This window comes from Balaenoptera musculus, chromosome 9 (genome assembly GCF_009873245.2).
Source record: "Balaenoptera musculus isolate JJ_BM4_2016_0621 chromosome 9, mBalMus1.pri.v3, whole genome shotgun sequence".
In the NCBI taxonomy this organism is placed as follows: Eukaryota; Metazoa; Chordata; class Mammalia; order Artiodactyla; family Balaenopteridae; genus Balaenoptera; species Balaenoptera musculus.
In genome coordinates this window covers 82,792,538-82,813,430 of record NC_045793.1, presented here as the reverse complement: position 1 = coordinate 82,813,430, position 20,893 = coordinate 82,792,538, and the positions used below count along the sequence as shown (strand labels likewise).

General features: G+C 34.9%; 1 pseudogene; it reads right to left on the bottom strand.

The window, feature by feature from the left end:
• Positions 1 to 16,101: 16,101 nt before the first annotated feature.
• On the bottom strand, positions 16,102 to 16,788 carry LOC118900999 (annotated as a pseudogene).
• Between the last annotated feature and the right edge of the window lie 4,105 nt (positions 16,789 to 20,893).

Sequence of the window (20,893 nt, the reverse complement as noted above, 5' to 3'; positions counted from 1 at the left end):
TTGTTTTCTTAATTTCTCTTTCTGATCTTTCATTGTTAATGTATAGGAATGCAAGAGATTTCTGTGTATTAATTTTGTATCCTGAAACTTTACCAAATTAATTGATGAGCTCTCGTAGTTTTCTGGTGGCATCTTTAGGATTCTCTATGTATAGTATCATGTCATCTGCAAACAGTGACAGTTTTACTTCTTCTTTTCCAATTTGTATTCCTTTTATTTCCTTTTCTTCTCTGATTGCCATGTCTAGGACTTACAAAACTATGTTGAATGAAAGTGGCAAGAGTGAACATCTTTGTCTTCTTCCTGATCTTAGAGGAAATGCTTTCAGTTTTTCACCATTGATAATGATTTTTGCTGTGGGTTTGTCATACATGGCCTTTATTATGTTGAAGTATGTTCCCTCTATGCCCACTTTCTGGGAAGTTTTTATCATAAATGGGTGTTGAATTTTGTCGAAAGCTCTTTCTGCATCCACTGAGATGATCATATAGTTTTTATTCTTCAGTTTGTAAATATGGTGTATCACATTGATTTATGTATGTTGAAGAATCCTTGGATCCCTAGTATAAATCCCACTTGATCATGGTGTGTGATCCTTTTAATGTGTTGATGGATTTGGTTTGCTAGTATTTTGTTGAGGATTTTTGTGTCTATGTTCATCAGTGATATTGGTCTGTAATTTTGTTTTTTTGTGTGATATCTTTGTCTGATTTTGGTATCAGGGTGATGGTGGCCTTATAGAATGGGCTTGGGAGTGTTCCTTCCTCTGCAATTTTTTTGGAATAGTTTGAGAAGGATGGGTGTTAATTCTTTTCTAAATATTCGATAGAATTTGCCTGTGAAACCATCTGATTCTGTATTTTTGTATGCTGGAAGTGTTTTAATCAGAGTTTCAATTTCATTACTTGTGATTGCTCTGTTTGTATTTTCTATTTCTTCCTGATTCAGTCTTGGAAGGTTGTACCTTTCTAAGAATTTACCTGCTTCTTCTGGGTTGTCCATTGTATTGGCATATTGTTGTTTGTAGTAGTCTCATAATCCTTTGTAGTTCTGTGGTGTCAGTTGTAATTTCTCCTTTTTCGTTTCTAATTTTATGGATTTGCGTCCTCTCCCTTTTTTTCTTGATGAGTCTGGCTAAAGGTTTATCAATTTTGCTTATCTTCTCAAAGAACCAGCTTTTAGTTTCATTGATCTTTGTTATTATTTTCTTCATCTCCATTTCATTTATTTCTGCTCTGATCTTTATAATTTCATTCCTTCTACTAACTTTAGGTTTTGTTTGTTCTTCTTTCTCTAGTTGCTTTATGTGTAAGGTTAGGTTGTTTATTTGAGGTTTTTCTTGTTTCCTGAGTTAAGATTGTATTGCTATAAACTTCCCTCTTAGAACTGCTTTTGCTGTGTCCCATAGGGTTTTGATTATTGTGTTTTCGTTTTTATTTGTCTCTAGATATTATTTTATTTCCTCTTTGATTTCTTCAGTGATCTATTGGTTGTTTAGTAACACATTGTTTAGCCTCTGTGTATTTTTGTTTTTTACCATTTTTTTTCCTGTAATTGATTTCTAATCTCATAGTGTTGTGGTTGAAAAAGATGCTTGATATTATTTCAGTTTTCTTAAATTTACCAAGGCTTGATCTGTGACCCAGGATGTGATCTTTCCTGGAGAGTGTTCTATGTGCACTTGAGAAGAAAGTGCATTTTGTTGCTTTTGGATGGGTTGTCCTGTAGATATCAATTAAGTCTATCTGGTCTATTATGTCACTTAAAGCTGTGGATGATCTGTCCATTGGTGTAAGTTGGGTGTTATAGTTCCCCACTATTATTGTGTTACTCTCAATTTCCCCTTTTATGGCTATAGCATTTGTCTTATATATTGAGGTGCTCTTATGTTGGGTGTGTGTATATTTACAATTGTTATATATTCTTCTTGGATTGAACTCTTGATCATTATGTAATGTCCTTCTGTCTCTTGTAACAGTCGTTATTTTAAAGTCTATTTTGTCTGATATGAGTATTGCTACTCCAGCTTTCTTTTGATTTCCATTTGCATGGAATATCTTTTTCCATTCCTTCACTTTCAGTCTATATGTGTCTCTAGGTCTGAAGTGGATCTCTTGTAGACAGCATTTATACAGGTCTTGTTTTTGTATCCCTTCAGCCAATCTTTGTCTTTTGGTTGGAGCATTTAATCCATTTACCTTTAAGGTAATTATCTATATGTATATTCCTATTGGCATTTTCGTAATTGCTTTGGGTTTGTTTTTGTAGGTCTTTTTTGTTCTGTTCCTCTTTTGTTCTCTTCTCTTGTGGTTTGATGACCATCTTTAGTGTTGTGTTTGGGTTGCTTTTACTTGTGTGTGTGTGTATCTATTGTAGTTTTGGGGTTTGCTGTTCCCATGAGGTTTTGATGTAGTAGTCTATATATGTACAAGGTTGTTTTACATTGCTGGTTTCTTTCCCACCTAGAGAAGTTTCTTTAGCGTTTGTTGTAAAGCTGGTTGGTGGTGCTGAATTCTCTTAGCTTTTGCTTTCTGTAAGGCTTTTGATTTCTCCCTCGAGTCTGAACAAGAGCCTTGCTGGGTAGAGTATTCTTGGTTGTAGGTTTTTCCCTTTCATCAGTTTAAATATGTCCTGCCACACCCTTCTGGCTTGCAGAGTTTCTGATGAAAAATCAGCTGATAACCTTATGTGGATTCCCTTTATGTTATCTGTTGTTTTTCCCTTGTTGCTTTTAATATTTTTTCTTTGTCTATATTTTTTGTCAGTTTGATTAATATGTGTCTCAGTGTGTTGCTCCTTGGGTTTATCCTATATGGGATCTCTGTGCTTCCTCGACTTTAGTGAGTCTTTCCTTTTCCATGTTAGGGAAGTTTTTGGCTATTATCTCTTCAAATATTTTCTCAGGCCCTTTCTCTCTCTTCTCCTTCTGGGACCCCCCCCCCATAATGTGAATATTGGTGCATTTAATGTTGTCCCAGAGGTCTCTTAGGCTGTCCACATTTCTTTTCATTCCTTTTTCTACATTCTGTTCCACAACAGTGATTTCAACCACTGTCTTCCAGCTCACTTATCTGTTTTTCGGCCTCATTTATTCTGCTGTTGATTCCTTCTATTGTATTTTTCATTTCAGTTATTGTATTGTTCATCTGTTCTTTAAAACTTGTAGCTCTTTATTAAACATTTCTTGTATCCTCTTGGTCTGTGCCTCCATTCTTTTCCTGAGATATTGTATCCTCTTTACTATCATTACTCTGAATTCTTTTTCAGGTAACATGCCTACCTCCACTTCACTTAGTTGTTCTTCTGTGTTTTTATCTTGGTCCTTCATCTGGAACATATTTCTCTGCAATCTCATTTTGTTTAAATTTCTGTGTTTGTGGTCTGCGTTTCTCAGGCTGCAGGATTGTATTTCTTGGTTCTGGTGTCTGCCCTGGTGAGTGAAGTTGGTCCAGAGGCTTGTGCAGGCTTCCTGGTGGGACGGACTTATGTCTTCCCACGGGTGCGTAGAGCTGGATTTTGTCCCTCTGGTGGGTAGGGCCATGTCAAAGAGTGTGCTTATAGGCGGCTGTGGGGTCAGCTTGACTTTAGGCAGCCTGTCTGCTGATGGGTGGGTCTGTATCCCACCCTGTTGGTTCCTTGATCTGAGGCATCTGAACACTGGAGCCTGGAGGCTGTTGGGTGGGGCTAGGTCTTGGTGCCAAAATCATGACCTCTGGGAGAGCTCACGCCAATGAGTATTTCCTGGAGCATCTGCTACCAGTGTCGTTGTCCCCACAGTGAGCCACAGCTGACCCCCGCCTCCCCAGGATACACTCCAAGGCCTGCAGTCATGTCCAGCCCAGGCTTTTGTGGAGTCAGTGCTTTGCCCTGGGTCGCATTGCATGTGAAACCTTGTGTGTGGCCTTAGTGAGTGGAGTCTCTTCCCCCAGTCCTGTGGAGCTCCTGCACTCAAGCCCCACTGGCCTTCAAAGCCAAATGCTCTGGGGTCTCCTCCTCCTGATACCAGACCTCCAGACTGGGGATCCTGACATGAGGCTTAGAACCCTCACCCCTGTGGGGAACCTCTGGGATATAATTATTTTCAAGTTTGTGGGTCACCCACCCAGTGGGTATGGGGTTTGATTATATCGTGAAAGTGCCCCTCCTACCATCTCGTTGTGGCTTCTTCTTTGTTTTGGGGTGTAGAATATCTTTTTTGGTAGATTCGAGTCTTTTTTGTCAATGGTCTTTCAACAGTTAGTCGTGATTTTGTTGTTTTTGTGAGAGAAGATTATCTCATGTCCTTCTACTCTGTAATTTTGTTTCCAGGCTGGCTTGTAATTTTCTTTTTTGTAGTGTCCATGTCTGGTTTTGGTATCAAGGCAATGCTGTCCTTGTAAAGTAGTGTTTGGAAGTGTTCCCTAGTCCTCTCTTTTTTGGAAGAGTTTGAGAACGATTGGTATTAATTCTTCTATAAATGTTTAGTAGAATTCACCAGTGAATACATGTGGTCCTGGACTTTTGTTTGTTTGGATTTCTTTGATTACTGATTCAGTGTCTTTACTATTAATCGGTTTGTTCAAATTTTCTGTTTCTTCATTATTCAGTCTTGGTAGGTTGTATATTTCTAGGAATTTATTCATTTCTTCTAGGTTGTTCAATGTGTTGTTGTATAATTTTTCATAGTAGTCTCTTAAGATTACTTATAATCATGTATCCGTTGTAACATATTGTCTTCCATTTCTGCTTTTGAGTCCTCTCTCTTTTCTTCATGAGTTTCCCTAAAGTTTTGTCCATTTTCTTTTTATCTTAAAAAAAAACAGCTCTTAGTTTTGTTGATTTTTTTCTATTATCTTTTTAGTCTCTATTTCAATTATTTCTGCTCTGATCTTTGTTTCCTTTCTTCTACCAATTTTGAGCTTAGTATTTTCTTTCACTAGTCCTTAAGACATAAAGTTAGTTGTTTAAGATCTTTCTTATTTCTTAATGTAGACAATTATTGCTATGAACTTCCCTCTTAAAAATACTTTTGCTGCATCCCATAAATTTTGGTATGTTGTGTTTCCATTTTCATTTGTCCCAAGATAGTTTTTTTAATTCTCTTTTGATATCTTCTTTGAACCATTTGTTGTCCAGGTGAATGTTGTTTAATCTCCACATATTTGTGAATTTTCCAGTTTTCTATGTGTAATTGATTTCCAGTTTCATACAATTTTGGTTGGAGAAGATGCTTGATATGATTACAATCTTTTTAAATGTATTATTTATTTCATGTGCACTTGAGAAGAATGTGTATTCTGCTGCTTTTGGATAGAATGCTCTGTAAGCATTTATTAAGTCCATGTGGTCTAACATGTCATTTAACTCCAGTGTTTCCATATTGATTTTCTGTTTGGATGATCTATCCCTTGATGAATGTGGAGTATTAAAGTCCCACACTATGTTGTATTGCTGTCTATTTTTCACTTTACGTCTGCTGATATTTGCTTCATATATTCAGATGCTCATATGTTGGGTGTATAAATATTTACAAATGTTAAATCCTTTATTGGATTAATCCCTTTATCATTATATTTATTTCTGTCTTTTATCATAGTCTTTGTATTAAAATCTTTTATCTGATGTAAGAATAGCTACCCCAATGTTTTTGTTTTTTATTTTCTTGAAATGTCATTTTCCATCCCTTCACTTTTGTTCTTGTGTGTTTTTAAAGCTGAAGTAAGTCTCTTACAGGCAGCATATTGTTGGGTCTTTATCCATTCAGCCACTGTATGTCTTTTGATTGAAGAATTTAGTCCATTTACTTTTAAAGTAATTATTGATAGGTGTGGACTTATGGTTATTTTGTTAATTTTTAATGGCTTTTTGTAATTCCTTTGTTCTTCTATTGCTCTCTTTCTTTGTGATTTGATGTGCTTCCATAGTGGTATGTTAGATTCCATTCTCTTTATCTTTTATAGGTTTTTGCTTTGTGGTTACCATGAGACTTACATAAAACATCTTAAACTCATTCTAAAGCTCTACAGTTTTACTCTAACTGCCATGTTTTATGTTTATGATGCCACAATTTACATTGTTGTATCTTATGTATCCAATAACAAATTACTGTAGTTCGTTTTTGACTGCTTTTGTCCTTTAACCTTCATACTAGATTTCTAAGGATAACCCACCACCACTTCCTTATATTACATTATATTTACATTACATTTCCCAGTGAGAATTACACATTCATATGTTTTTCTGTTACTAGTTAGCACCCTATTGTTTCATCTTTAAAAAAAGTCTCTGTAACATTTCTTGTAAGGTTTAGCTAGTCATGCTGAACTCCTTCTGCTTTTGCTTGTCTGGGAAACTTTATTTCTTCTTCAATTCTGAAGGACAAATTTGTCAGGTAGAGTATTCTTGGGTAGCAGTTTTTTTGTTTTTTGTTTTTCTTTCAGCACTTTGAATGAATCTTACTACTCCCTTCTGTGTTGCAATGTTTCTGCTGAAAAATCTGCTGACTGTCTTAGGGGGTTTCATTGTATATAACAAATTGTTTTTCTCTTGCTGGTTTTAAGATTCTCTCCTTGTCTTTATCTTTTGACAATGTAACTGTAATGTGTCTTGGAGTGGGTCTCTTTAGATTCCTCCTGTTTGGAACTTTCTCAGCTTTCTGGATCTAGATATCTGTTTCCTTCCCCAGTTAGAGAAGTTTTCAGCCACTATTTCCTCAAATAAACTCTGCTGCTTTCCATCTCTTTTCTCCTTCTGGGGCCCCTATAATGTGAATATTGGTCTGTTTTATGTTGTCTCATAAGTCCCTTAAACTATCTTTATTCTTTTTCATTCCTTTCCTCTGCTCTAATTGGAAGAATCCTACTTGCCTTCATCACGTTTGTTGATCATTTCTTCTGCTTCATCTAGTTTGCAATTGAACCCCTCTTGAATTTTTCAGTGCAGTTAATGTAGTCTTCAACTCTGTGATTTCTGTTTGGTACTTTCTTATATTTTCTTTCTCTTTGTTGAAATTCTCACTTCATTCATGTATTGTTCTCCTGACCTGAGGAGGCATCTCTGGCCATTATATTGAGTTCTTTATCAGTGAATTTCTCTTCTCCATTTTATTAAGGTATTTTCCAGGGGTTTTATCTTGTTTTTTCATTTGGAACATATTCCTCTGTTTTTTCATTTTCTTGACTCTATCTTGGGTTTTTGTGCATTTATAAAACAGCCACCACTCCCAGTTATGAAAGAGCAGTCTTGTTTGGGGTGATGAACCTTACTGTTCAATCCTGAACTAGCTCTTAGTTGCTTCTCAAACTTTGTGATTGTCCAAGCAGCCACCTTTATTCTTAGTGGTGCCCTGTAGGTGAGAGGATCTTAGTCAGCACCTAGACGCAGGTTGATTGGAACCTGGACACTTGGCAGAAGATTTAAAGTATACAAATATGCTTCTTTCAGAGGAAGTCTGGGAGATGGGCATTTCTGTCTGCTCCTTTTTGCACTGAGACCTGGGGGGAATAGCCAATAAAAAACTGTTTATTTTTTTGCTACCACCCCAATGAATTTGTGAGCACAAGACCCACTGGTCACCAGAGCCAGGCTATCAAAGGATGTATCTTCTAAGTGACAGCCATGGTAGCTGGTGTGCCAAACATTTGAAGAAATTCCTTTCATGGAGACACTCATCTCCTGGGTCGAGGTAGAGGGAGAGTATAAAAATGGTATCTACTGGCCTCACCAGTCTCTGGAGAGGACTGCAGTCAGACCCTGTATGTGTGTTAAATTAGAAACCTGACCTTCAGGCTGCTGTTTTTAGGATCTTCAAATAGACAGAAAGACAGGACATTTCTGTCTATTGCCTCTACACTGTGCCCTGGTGAGTCCCCATGAGCCTGTTAGGAACTGTTTCTTAGTTCTCTACATTCTTGTGAGTCTCATGGATGCAAGCCCTGTTGGCTTTCTGAGCTACATGATTTGGGAACCTGTCTCTGGGTAAGAGTCTTAAAAGGTGGGGCACCACATATGAGTCCAAACCCTTCATTCCTCAGTGAGAATCTGGGAGTTGTTAGTTCCCTCCTAATTGTGTGTCACTGTGCCTGGGGTGGGGTTTATGGCGAGAATGGATCTCAGCCTGTTCTATACATTTCAATGTGGGTTTTTTCTCATTCACCCATTGTGTAGCAGTTGTTAAGCTAGTTTCTAGATCTCTTTCAGAGGGAATTTTTGTGTATGTAGTTGTATATTTGGTGTGTGTGTGGGAGGAGGTCAGTTCAGGAGCCTCGTATGTCATACTCTTGAACCAGAACTCCCCTTTGTGCTTTTAAAAATTATGTAGTATTTGCTATTGAGTTGAATGAATTTCTTGTGTATTTTTATATTAATTCATTTTTAGATATATAGTTTGCAAATATTTTTACCCATTCTGCAGGTTGTCTTTTTGCTGATAGTTTCAGCTTTTTAGATGGATATAATACCATTTGTCTATTTTGGTTTTGTTGTCTGTACTTTTGGTGTCATATCTATGAAATAATTGCCTAGACCAACGTCAAGCAGGTTTTTCTCTAGGTTTTATCTATATTTTTATGGTTTTGGTCTTATATTTAAGTCTTTAATCCATTTTGAGTTTATTTTTGTATATGGTGTGAGATAAGACTCCAATATCATACTTCTGTGTGTGGATATCTGATTTTCTCAACACAATTTATTGAAGAGAGTATCCCTTCCCCATTCTCTGTTCCTGGCACCCTATTCATAGATCTGTTGACCGTAGATGTGTGGATTTATGTCTGAAGTCTCTATTCTTTTCCACTGGTCTGTATGGTTTTCTACAAGACCATGCTGTTTTGACAGCTGTAGCTTTGTAAATATATTTTGAAATCAGGAAGCGTGATACCTCCAGCTTTGTTCTTCTTTGACAAGATTGCTTTGACTACTTGAAATCTTTCACTATTCTATATGAATTTTAGGGTTTTTTCTATTTCTGTAAAAAAATGTAACTGGGATTTTGATAGTAGATCACTTTGGGTGGTATAACCATTTTAACAATATTGATTGTTCCAGTCCATGAACATGAGGTGTTTTTCCATTTATTTGTGTTTTCTTTATTTCCTCATCAGTGTTTTATAATTTTAAGTGTGCAAGTCTTTCACTTTTTTAATTTTGTTTTTTCTTAAGTATTTTATTCTTTTTTGTTACAACTGTGAATGGGATTGTTTACTTAATTTCCTTATAGGATGGTTGGTTGTTTGTGTATATAAACATGATTGATTTGTGTATTCTGATTTTGTATCCTGCAACTTTAGTGAATTTATTAGTTCTAACCTATTTTTTATTGTTGTTGAGTGTTTTCTATGTATATGATCATGTCACCTGCAAGCAGAAATAATTTTGTTTTCCTTTCTGATTGGGATGTCTTTTATTTCTTATCTAATTACACCAGATAGGATTTCCAGTACTTTATTGAATACCAGTGGCAAGAATGTCTATCCTTGCCTTGTACCAGATCTTAGAAAGGAAGATTTCCATTCCCCTCTCCCCACATTGAGTCTAATATTAGCTAGGGCTTTTCACTATGGCCTTTATTATGTTGAAGTAAGGTCATTTTCTTGCTATTTTGTTGAGAGTTTTTATCAAGAATGGATGATAAACTTTGTCAAATGATTTTTCTGCATCTATTCAGAATATCAGGTGTTTTTATTTATTTTATTTTGTTATTTATTATGTTGTATCACATTAACTGCTTTTCATATGTTAAACCATCCCCACATCAGTGGGATAAATCCCACTTGATCATGGTGTATAATCCTTTTAATGTGCTGTTGAATTTGGTTTGTTAGCATTTTATTAAGGATGTTTGCATCTATGTTCATCACGGATATTTGCATATAGTTTTCCTATAGTGTCTACTTGGTTTTGTTATCAGGGTGATGACACTGTCCTCATAAAATAAGTTTGGAAATGTTTCCTCTTCTTTTATTTTTTTTTTTAAGTTCAAGAAGGATTGGTATTAATTCTTCTTTGAATGTTTGGTAGAATTTACACATGAAGCCATCAGATCCTGTGCTTGAGTCTGGGAGATTTTTGATTACTTATTTAATTTCCTTTTTTTTTTTTTTTCTGGTCTCCTCAGGCTTTATATTTCTTCTTGATTCAATTTTTGTAGGTTGTATGCTTCTAGGAATTTATTCATTTATTCTAGGTTATCCAAAATTAGTTGGCATATAATTGTCCATAACAGTTTATGTATTTTTTTATTTTTATGGAATCCATTGTAATGTCTCTTCTTTCATTTCTGATTTTATTTATTGAGTCTTCTCTACTTCTTCTTACTTAATATAGCTAAGAGGCTGTCAACTTATATTTTAAAAAACCAAGCTAATTTTATTGATTTTTTTCCCTTGTATTGTTATTATTCTTTATCTGATTTGTTTCTGCTGAGATCCTTATTATTTTCTTCCTTCTGCTAAGTTTGGACTTAGTTTGTCCTTCTTATTCTAGTTTTTTGAGGTATAAGATTCAATTGCTTATTAGAGATTTTTTTTGTCAATATAGGCATGTATCACTATAAATTTTCCTCTTATTTTTGCTTTTGCTGTATCCCATAGGTTTTAGGATGTTTTTATTTTTATTTTATGTTTTTATTTTTGTTTGTCTTGAGATATTTTTTAATTTCCGTTTTATTTCCTCTTAAACTAGTGGCTGTTCAAGTATATGTTGTTTAGTTTCCTTGTGTCTATGAATTTTCTGGTTTTTTGCTGTTGTTGATTTCTGGGTTTATTCTATTTTGGTTGAAGAAGATACTTAAAATTATTTTGATTTTCTTAAATTTCTTAAGACTTGTGTTGTGACCTAACCAGTGATCTCTCCTGGTGAATATTTGATATGCATTTGAGAAAATTGTGAACACTCTCTTTGTTGGGTGAAAATTTCTATTAGATCAGTTACATCAGTTAGATTTTTTTGGTCTATAGTGTTGTTCAATCAGTCGTTTTTTAAGTTATCTTTTTGTCAGGATGTTCTATCAATTATTGTTAGTACAGTATTGAAGTCCCCTACTATTGTATTGCTGTCAATTTATGCCTTCAGATCTGTCAATATTTGCTGTATATATATATATGTGCTCTGATGTTGGTTGCATGTATATTTATAATTGCTATATCTTCTTCCTGTTGAATTGACCCTATAATTAGCATTATATAATGACCTTCTTTGTAACTAGAAACAGTTTTAGATTTAAAGTCTACTTTGTCTAAGTATAGCCACTTCTGCTTTTGGGGGGTTACCATTTGCATGAAATATCTTTTTCCATCTCTTTACCTTCAGCCTGTGTGTGTGTGTCTTTAATTCTAAAGTGAGTCTCTTGTAGACAGCATATCACCGGATTTTTTTTTTTTTCTTTTAATCCATTGAGCCACTGTATGTCAGTTAATTGGTGACTTTAATCCATTTACATTTAAGGTAACTATTGATAAATGAGGAGTCAGTAGTACCATTTTGTTCATTGTTTTCTGTTTGTCTTGGTGTTGTTTTGTCCCACTCATTCTCTGTTGCTCTCTTCCTTTGTTATTTGATTAATTTTTGGTAATAATTTGCTTTGTGTTTTTTCTTTATTTTTTTGTGTATCTTTTATGTTTTCTCTTTATGGTTGGCTTGAGGCCTAAATAAACAATCTTGTAGTTATAACCTATTTTAAGTTGATAACTACTTAATTTCAATCACATTCACTTTACTCAACCCCATTTACACTTCATGTTCTTGTAGTCAGTTTGCTTCTTTTCATGTTGTGTGTCTATTAACAAATTTTTACTTATTAACTTTTATATTAGGGCTATATTAGTATTAAAATACTTTACAGTATTTTCATTTATATATGTCTATACATTTACCTATATGTATGAGATTTATGCTCTCATATGTTTTCACATTATTGCTTAATACTTTTTCATTGCAATTTGAAGAACGCCCTGAAGAATTTCTTTCAAGTCAGGTCTAGTGGTGACGAATTTCCTCAGTTTTTGTTTGTCTGGGAAAGACTTTTTCTCTTTCATTTTTAGAGGATCATTTTGCTGTGTATAGTGTTCTTGGCTGGCAGGGTTTTTTTTCTTTCACTACTTTGAACATAACAACCCACCCTTTTCTGGTTTGTAAGGTTTCTACTGAGAAATTTGCATATAGTCTTAATGGAGTTCCCTTATATATAATGAGTCATTTTTCTCTGGATGCTTTAAAAATTCTCTTTTTGTCCTTGACTTTGACAATTTGATTATAATGTGTCTTGGTCTAGACTTATTTGGGTTGTTCTTATTTGAGAACCTTTATGCTTCATGAATCTCAATGTCCATTTCCCTCTCAGGATAGGGAATTTTTTAGGCAATATTTATTTAAATAAGCTTTCTGTCCTTTTCTCTCTCTTTATTATCCTTCTGGGACTCCGATAATGTACATAACAATTCAGTTGTTGTTGGTATTCTATAAATTCTGTAGATTTCTTCACTCTTTTTCATTCCTTTTTTCTTTTTTGAAACTTTTTTTTTTTTTTTGCCTTGAGGAGTATCTTTATTTTTTTTTAACATCTTTTTATTTTAAACATCTTTATTGGAGTATAATTGCTTTACAATGGTGTGTAAGTTTCTGCTGTATAACAAAGTGAATCAGCTATACATATACATATATCCCCATATCTCCTCCCTCTTGCATCTCCCTCCCACCCTCCCTCTCCCACCCTCCCTCTGCCACCCCTCTAGGTGGTCACAAAGCACTGAGCTGATCTCCCTGTGCTATGCTGCTGCTTCCACTAGCTATCTATTTTACAATTGGTAGTATATATAAGTCCATGCTACTCTCTCACTTCGTCCCAGCTTACCCTTGCCCCTCCCCATGTCCTCAAGTCCATTCTCTACGTCTGCATCTTTATTCCTGTCCTGCCCCTAGGTTCTTCAGAACCATTTTATTTATTTATTTAGATTCCATATATATGTGTTAGCATATGGTATTTATTTTTCTCTTTCTGACTTACTTCACTCTGTATGACAGTCTCTAGGTCCATCCACCTCACTACAAATAACTCAATTTCATTTCTTTTTATGGCTGAGTAATAGTCCATTGTATATATGTGCCACATCTTTATCCATTCATCTGTTGATGGACACTTAGGTTGCTTCCATGTCCTGGCTATTATAAATAGAGCTGCAATGAACATTGTGGTACATGACTCTTTTTGAATTATGCTTTTCTCAGGGTATATGCCCAGTGGTGGGATCACTGGGTCATATGGTAGTTCTATTTTTAGGTTTTTAAGGAACCTCCATACTGTTCTCCATAGTGGCTGTATCAATTTACATTCCCACCAACAGTGCAAGAGGATTCCCTTTTCTCCACACCCTCCCGAGCATTTACTGTTTGTAGATTTTTTGATGATGGCCATTCTGACCAGTGTGAGGTGATACCTCATTGTAGTTTTGATTTGCATTTCTCTAATGATTAGTGATGTTGAGCATCCTTTCATGTGTTTGTTGGCAATCTGTAGATCTTCTTTGGAGAAATGTCTATGTAGGTCTTCTGCCCATTTTTTGCATTGGGTTGCTTGTTTTTTTGATATTGAGCTGCATGAGCTGCTTGTAAATTTTGGAGATTAATCCTTTGTCAGTTGCTTCACTTGCAAATATTTTCTCCCATTCTGAGGGTTGTCTTTTCGTCTTGTTTATGGTTTCCTTTGCTGTGCAAAAGCTTTTACGTTTCATTAGGTCCTATTTGTTTATTTTTGTTTTTACTTCCATTTCTGTAGGAGGTGGGTCAAAAAGGATCTTGCTGTGATTTATGTCATAGAGTGTTCTGCCTATGTAAAATAATGTAATTAGAACACTCTAACACCATACACAAAAATAAACCCAAAATGGATGAAAGACCTAAGTGCAAGGCCAGACGCTATAAAACTCTTAGAGGAAAACATCAGCAGAACACTCCATGTCATTCCTTTTTTCTTTTTTTTTCTCTGACTGGATAATTTCAAGTGACCTGTCTTTCAGTTTATATATCCTTTCTCCCATGGAGAGCAGTAACACCAAGAGGATTCCTCTTGGCACCTAGCTGTGCCAGACTGGAGAATGGGGTGATGCACGCAAAATGCTTCCTATGTTTTCTGTGAAGGCATCCTCAGTGTCTGTGCTCCAAGTGTTTCTGCAACTCCTTTACTATACTTCAGAGGTCTCCCAGAGCTATTTTCATTGCTGTGTAGATGTTATTTATTATGTTTGTTGCTGTTGTTGTTTTGGAGGGGAAGCACTGGGATCTCATAGTCTGCTATCTTGCTTACTTCACCTATTAGCCTTTCCTTCTTTATCATCTCTGCTTTCCCTCTCTGACATTGAGAAACCTGGCTCCCACAATCCACCATTCATTATATTTGTTTATTTATAAGTTCCTTTTTGTCTTTAGACCAATAGTTCCAGTCAAACATCATTTTCCAAGATTAGTTAAGGCAGTTTCTCCCTCACTTCCCCTTCAGTGTGGTTATCGTCTCACATGTTGGTAATAGAGTTACCTTTATTTGTTACAGTCAACATTCCATCGTGGCATCCCCCAGCATCCTGGATGATGGTCCTTTTTCTAATATTATAGACTTATATATCTATAGTTCCCTTGTGTGTCCTCTCTGTAGTTAACCTCCCACCCCTCTTGAACAACAACTAGCAACTACTGATCTGTTTTCCATCTTGATTGTGTTGCTTTTTCCAGAAGGCCATATAAATGGAGTCATTTAATAGGTAGCCTTTTCTGACTGGCTTTTTCCACTTAGCAAAATGCATTTAAGATTTATTCATGTAGCATGAAACTATAGCTCATTTCTTTTTATTTCTGAATAGTATTACATTATTTATTTCTCCATTCCCCTTTTGGGGAACAACTTGGTTGCTTCTAGTTTTAGTTATATGAAGAAAACAGCTATAAAAGTGTTTTATGTGTGAACATAAGTTTTCAGATAACCTGGGTGAATACCTAGAAGTGAAATTTCTGGATTCTATGGTAAATCTATATTTAACTTTATAAAAAACTGCCAAAATGTCTTCCAAAATGCCTGAACAATTTTGAACTCCCTAAACAATAAATGTTCCACATTCTTGCCCACATTTGGTACCGTCATCTGGGGGGATTTTAGTTACTTAATAGGTGTGTAGTGACATCTCATTGTTTTAATTTGCATTTCTCTAATTATAAAGGATATTGACCATCACTTGATGTATTTATTTTTTTAATCTGTTTATCTTTGGTGAAGTTCTGTTAAGATCTTTTAACCATATTTTATTGGGTTGTTTTCTTATGGTTGAATTTTGAGAGTTTTCAATATGTTCTCCTTGAAGCCATTTATCAGAGATGTGATTTTCAAATACTTTCTCACAGTCTGTGGGTTGTCTTTTCTTTCTCTTAACAGTGTCTTTTGCAGAGACATTTCTAACATTTTGATAATGTCCAATTTATTGATAGTTTCTTTCATGGGTTTTGCTGTTGGTGCCATCTCTAAAAAATTGAAGACGAATTTTACAGTTTAATGTCTTACATTTTGACCTATGATCACATTTTTGTATAAGGTGTGATTTGTGTGCTGGGGCTTATTTTTATTACTTTTTTATTTTTTATTTTTGCATATCAATGTCCAGTTTTTCCAACTTCACTTGTTGAAGAGACTGTCCTTTATTAATTTACCATTGAGCCTTTGTCAAAAGCTGTTGGTTATATTCGTGTGGATCTATTCCTTTTTATTTGATTTCCTCATCTATGTGTCTGTCCTTTTTCCAGTACTACACTTTGTTTTTCATAGTAGCTAATATGCCTTCCTTAGGCATTAAGACACATTTCTGTTCATAATCTTAATACAGCAATATTTTTATTCCTTATAAAAGTCATCTCCCAGTAAAAATGGTATTTTACCACACTGATCTTTAAATTCCATCCTAAAAATGTAGTTATACACGCAAATTTCTAACCTCTTGGAACATCCGGCATAATGGATTTAGTTACTGGAATAAATAATTGCTCAGAAAAGTAACACTGCCTCAATTGTGGTATGATTTGGTAGTCAATATTCTTGTTTTCCAGTATAAAGGAGGTCTCATAAGCAGAAACACTGGACTCCTTGTGGTTTCATCGATCTAGAGAACGTTTCTGAGCAGCTTCTGAGCAAACCTTTCTTAACAGGTTGATCACAGATCTGGGATCTTCACTCCTCAAAATGGCACTGCCAGACACAACCATGTTAGCTCCTGCCTCTGCACATTTATGGATGGTGTCAGGATCTACTCCACCATCAATCTCTATGTCCAAAGATGAGAACTGTGTCCTCAACCAGTGAACTTTTGGTATCATATCTTCCATGTATTTCTGCCCTCCAAACCCAGGTTCCACTGCCATAACCAAGGCCATATCTATCTGATTAGCCCATGGTGCCACATATTCAACTGTAGTCCCTCGTTTGATAGCAAAGCAAACCTTCATTCCATTCTCCCAAATGTCTTTGATCAAAGCCCCTGGGTTCTCGGTAGCCTCAAGATGAAAGGTAGATTGATTGGCTCCTGCTACAGCCATTGGATTTACCCACTCTTCTGGCCCAGACACCATCATATACATGTCAAAGAAAGAGTCCTGGCCTAGCTGCTTTCAGAGGCTTTCTACCACAGGGTGACCAAAGGTGATGTTGGGAACAAAATGCCCGTCCATTACATCCAGGTGCAGATAATTGGCCCAAGAGTCCAGCATCTGGAGGCCCTCGGCCCCTAAACTGGCCAGATCTCTGTTGAGGATGGATGGGCCAATCTTGTAGCCAGAAGCCATGGTGCTAGTTCTCTAGAGATACACTGTCTTGATTATTGAAACAACAGAGTAAATCTTGAAACTGGAATATGTGAGTTCTTCAACTTTGTTCTTCCTTTACAGATTGTTTTGCTAATCTGGTTCCTTTGATTTGAATGTAAATTTTAGAATCAGCTAGTCATTATCTAATAAATTCTTAATGGATTCTTGATTGAGATTGTATTAAATCTATTGATCCACTTGGAAAGAATTAACATTTTAACAATATTGAGGTTTCCAATCCATGGATATGACATCTCTCTCAACTTATTTAGATTTCTTTGATTTCTCTCATTGGCGATTTATAGTTTTCCACATACATAACCTGAATGAATTTGTTAGATTTGTAACTTCATTTAGGCTATTATTTTACATGGTATATTTTTTTTACCTTCATTTTAGGCTATTATTTTACATGGTATTTTTTTTTACCTTCAATTCCAATTATTAATTCCCAGTATATCAGAATACAATTGATTTTTGTAAATTGACCTTGTACCTACAAATTTGCTTAAACTCATTTAATATTTCTGGAAAAAAATTTTATAGATTCATTGGGATTTGTTGCATAGGAAATCATGTCATCTGAATAAAGACAGTTTTATTTCTTTCCAGTTTGATTGCTTTTATTTATCTTTCTTGCTGTATTGCACTAGTTAGGACTTTCAGTGTGATATTGAAGAGGAGTTGTGAGAGGGGACATTCGTGCCTTGTTCAAGATATTAGAGGGAAATCATTCAGTTTCTCAACTTTAGCTATAATATTAGCTAAGGACTTTTAATAGATTCTCTGCATTAGGTTAAACATTTTACCTTCTATCACAGTTCACTGAGAGTTTTCATCATGGATGGATCTTGCATTTTGTCAAATGCTTTTTTTACATCTACTGATATGGTTTCTCTTCTTTAGCCTCTTAATATGATCAGATTCATTGGTTGTTTTCCAATATTGAAACAGCCTTTCATTCTGTGGATAAATTTCACTTGGTCATGATGTGTTGTCTTTTTTATACATTCCTGGATTAGATTTGCTAATACTTTGTTAGGGATTTTCTGTCCATATTCATGAGAGATTGATCTGTACTTATAATGTCTTTGTCTGGTTTTGATAATATGCTGAAGTCATAATAACATTGGAAGATTGTTTCCACTGATTCTATTTTTGGGAAATGATTTTGTAGTTCTACCAGTACATATATTATGTAGTTCCATCATTATATATAACTGACATTATTTATTTTTAAATGTTTGGTAGATTCACTTTTGAAATCATTTGGACCTTCAGTGAGTTAAAACCTATAATTGTATTTTATTTATTTTATTGAGGTATAGTTGGTTTACAATATTAGTTTCAGGTGTAAAACATAGTGATTCATGTTTTTTATAGATTATACTCCATTTAAATTTATTGAAAATATTGGCTATATTTCCTGTGCTGTACAATGTTTGTAGCTTATTATTTTATACATATTAATTTCTACCTCTTAATCCTCTACCCTATTTTGCTCTCTCCTCATTCCCACTCTCCACTTGTAACCACTAGTTTGTTCTCTATATCTGTAAGTCTGTTTCTGTTTTCTTATATTCATTCATTTTTTTAGGTTCCACATAGAAGTGATCATATAAACCATTTTCTTTCACTCTGATTTATTTCATTAAACATAATACCCTCCAGGTCCACCATTTTTTTTGCAAATGGCAAAATTTGTTCTTTTTTATGGCTGAGTAATATTCCATTATATATATATACCACATCTTCTTTATCCATCCCTCTATTGATGGGCACTTGGGCTGCTTCCATATCTTGGCTATTGTAAATAATACTGCTATGAACATTATTGAGGTACAGGTATCTCTTCAAATTAGTGTTTTCATTTTCTTCAGATATATACCCAGGAGTGGAATTGTTGGATCAAATGATATTTCTATTTTTAGGTTTTTTTTGGAGGAAACTCCACACTGATTTCCACAGTGGTTGCACTAATTTACATTCCCAGAAACAGCGTACAAGGGTACCGTTTTTTCGACATTCTTACCAACATTTGTTTTTTGTGGTCTTTTTGATAATATCCGTTCTGACAGGTGTGAAGTGACATCTCATTGGGGTTTTGGTTTGTATTTCTCTGATCATTAGTTATGTTGAACATCTTGTACACCTGTTGTCCATCTGTATGACTTCTTTGGGAAAATGTCTGTTCAGATTTTCTGCCCATTTTCTGACTATTTTGTGTGTGTGTGTGGGGGGGGGTTTTTTTGTTTTTTGTTTTTTTGATAGTGGGTTGTATGAGGTGTTGATATATTTCGATATTAACCCCTTAGTGGTCATACCATTTGCAAATATTTTCTCCCATTAAGTAGGGTGTCTTTTCATTTTGTCAGTGGCTTCATTTGCTGTGCAAAAGCTTTTAAGGTTAATTAGGTTCTATTTGTTTATTTTTGCTTTTGTTTCTTTTGCCTTAGGAGACATATCCAAAAAAATATTGTGACGATTTATGTCAGAGAGTGTTCTGCCTATGTTTTCTTCTAGGAGTTTTATGGTTTCTGGTCTCACATTTAGCTCTTTAACCAAGTTTGATTTTTTTTATATAGTGCTAGAAATTTTTCTAATTTCATTCTTTTACCTGTAGCTGTCCAGTTTTCCCAGCACCACTTATTGAAGAAACGGTCCTTTCCTCATTGTATATTCTTGCCTCCTTTTTTGTTAGACTAATTGAGCATAGGTGCATGGGTTTATTCTTTTTTGTTGTTGTTATTCATTTATTTTTAAAAATTTTTTGTTTTATGTTGGAATATAGTTGATTTACAATGTTGTGTTGGTTTCAGGTGTACAGCAAAGTGATGCAGTTATACATATATCTATTTTTTTCCAAACTCTTTTCCCAGTTAGGTTATTATAGAATATTGAGTAGAGTTCCCTGTGCTGTACAGGAGATCCTTTTTGGTTATCTATTTTAATTACAGTAGTGTGTATGTGCCAATTCCATTTGTATCATTTTTTAAAAATTCTGCATATAAGCGATATTTGTCTTTCTCTGTCTGACTTACTTCACTTAGTATAATAATCTCCACGTCCATCCACATTGCTGCAAATGACATTACTTCATTCTTTTTAATGGCTGAGTAATATTGCATTGTATATATGTACCACATCTTCTTTATCCATCCCTCTGTCGATGGACATTTAGGTTGCTTCCATGCCTTGGCTATTGTAAACAGCACTGCAGTGAACACTAGGGTACATGTATCCTTTGGAACCATGGTTTTCTCTGGGTATGTACCCAGGAGTGGGATTGCTGGATCATATGATAGCTCTATTTTTAGTTTCTTAGGGAACCTCCATACTGTTCTCCATAATGGCTATACCAATTCACATTCCCACCAACAATCCCTTTTATCAACACCCTCTCCAGCATTTATTGTTTGTAGACTTTTTGATGATGGCCATTCTGACTTGTGTGATGTGATATCTCATTGTACTCTTTTGGTTGTTTGTTTTGTTTAGCAAGGAAACGCATCTTTTTTTTTTCATTGAAGTATAGTTGATTTACAGTATTGCATTAGTTTCAGATGTACAGCAAAGTGATTCAGTTATATATATTTTTTCAGATTATTTTCCATTATAGGTTATTACAAAATATTGAATATATTTCCCTGTGCTATCTAGTAAATCCTTGTTGTTTATCTATTTATGTGTAGTAGATTGTATCTATGAATCTCATACTCCTAATTTCTCCCTCTCCTCCTCCCTTTTCCCTTTGGTAACCATAAGTTTGTTTTCTATGTCTGTAAGTCTGTTTCTGTTTTGTATATAGACTTATTTGTATTATTTTTTAGATTCCACGTATAAGTGATATCATATGGTATTTGTCTTTCTCTGTCTGACTTCACTTAGTATGATATTCTCTAGATCTTAGAGTAATGGAAGTAAAAATAAAAATAAACAAATGGGACTTAATTAAACTCATTGTACTTTTGTTTACCATTTGTCTAATAATTAGTGATGTTGAGCATCTTTTCATGTGCCTCTTGGCTATATGTATGTCTTCTTTGGAGAAATATCTATTTAGGTCTTCTGCCTATTTTTTAAT